Here is a 1936-nt window from a genome sequence, read left to right on the forward strand (position 1 = left end):
AACCTGAGAAGGAGAAGTGACTCTGGGACCTGAACAGGGAAGAAAACCTGGCACTGGGCCTGACAGGCGAACACTGGCCTGAGAGTTAGGAGAGTGTAGATGTCTGGGATCTTGATAACAGAGCATGCAGCCAACTAGAATAGACGCGTTGCTATTTAGACGAGGAAGAAAGCACCTCGGGGCGCTCAAAATACCCTGCCACCCTACACGTTACCCTCACGTGCCATGCCCATGTCCATCGCCGTCTACACTAAGCACGAATCAACGAGGTCACGGAATCATCTGACGTCCTAACCTCCACTCACCTCACGTCACTACACTCACTCACCCCACTGTTCCGGTTCTGACAGGTGTAGATAGATTAAAGAGCGCATAGTGATGTGTTAGAACCTATTGCCTCTGCACCACAGTCAACTGACTCAATTGGTGAAAACATTTCAGTATCATAGATGAAGCTACCCCATGGATTCGTACTTTTTATTGATACTGAAAAGCTACTTATATGACCAAAAATGGAGTATTACATCCTGACCATGTTAGCCGATGTCAACACTTTCCTGTGTAGAGATAGCTTGTGGGCTGTAAGCATCTGATAGCGAGAATTATACATGATACCACCAGCGCTGCCCGCTGTCTTTTGTGCCTTTTTCAAAACCAAACCCACCAGTGACGTCGCTCATCCATCTAGTTTGACTGGAGTTCACTACTCATGTAAGTCGACATGGATATCTTGATATATGCAATATGTTAGTACTAGTCTTAGTCATCTGAGCTAGCTTTTGGTACTTCATTCTCTATATTGGCTTGTACGAGTATTTGAGATGTCGATATAGGATCAACCACATTTCGTATGAACGAAATATGTAACCGCAATTGGTGTCATGCTCACAGATATAATGTGCTGTCATGAGTGGATACAGACAGACACATAGGAGCGGAGATAAAAACCATATGACTGTACGTAAAAGTACTTTACAATTTAGGCATGTATATGTGCATATTTAATAAAAATCAATTTGCAGTTAACATGTCTAGCCGTATGGAGTAATCGTCGATGCTGTAGCTATCGTAGTGAGAATTGTCTAATAAGACAGAATATACAATCAAGCCTTTACAGAGACAATAGTGCATATTTCAGTACTGCGACCTGGACGGGGAGAAGTCCTTGTGCTATTGTAGGTGTGGCTCATGTTAGTATTGTTTTTTAACGCGCAGAAGAGACACCACAAGGGTGTATATTGCGCATGTTCACAGTTTGCTGCAATGAGACATGGAGATATAGGAGTAGGGAGGTACCAATGCAAGCGTCATGGCTCTCACTGTATGGACACACTACTTACGGTAATGTGATGATCGAAATTTTCTATTTGACTAGGAATGTATTTGTTATAAGAAGTAGAAGAATGCTTGCTAAATTCATATCTTAATAGGCTCTTCCCTTTCACTGTTGCCTTGTGCAGAGTAGATATTAACCGGACATAAGCTAAGTCAGAACGTGGTCGACAGTTTATTGTGTCACTTGACAGTGTTCTATTATTAGGGACATACACCGATCCCTCAATCCAAAGATGCAGCACTTCCCAGCCACTCTCTACAAGGACACATGTCGTGACGATCGCGACTTCCATTGGCTCCCTACTCTGCACAGCGCAGCAATACATAGGCCCTCACCATGACCTCACTTAGTCAGTGCGTAGAGCCATGCACCACTTGCACACCGCCATGGCATTTAGGTTTTATTGTGGTATTAGAAGTGCCGCGGAGGACCAGCAAATCAAGCGTACGACTCATGCCCAGCCACTCTCTACTGTAGACCATCTGCTACAACTGACAATAGCACAATCATAACCGGGCTTTCCTCTTCTCTTCTCTCTTCCCCATCTTTCTAACACCCATTGTCAGAAACTGCCACCTCACGCTGACAGCCACCACCTCA

Source organism: Salvelinus sp. IW2-2015, unplaced genomic scaffold, assembly GCF_002910315.2.
Source record: "Salvelinus sp. IW2-2015 unplaced genomic scaffold, ASM291031v2 Un_scaffold609, whole genome shotgun sequence".
NCBI lineage: Eukaryota > Metazoa > Chordata > Actinopteri > Salmoniformes > Salmonidae > Salvelinus > Salvelinus sp. IW2-2015.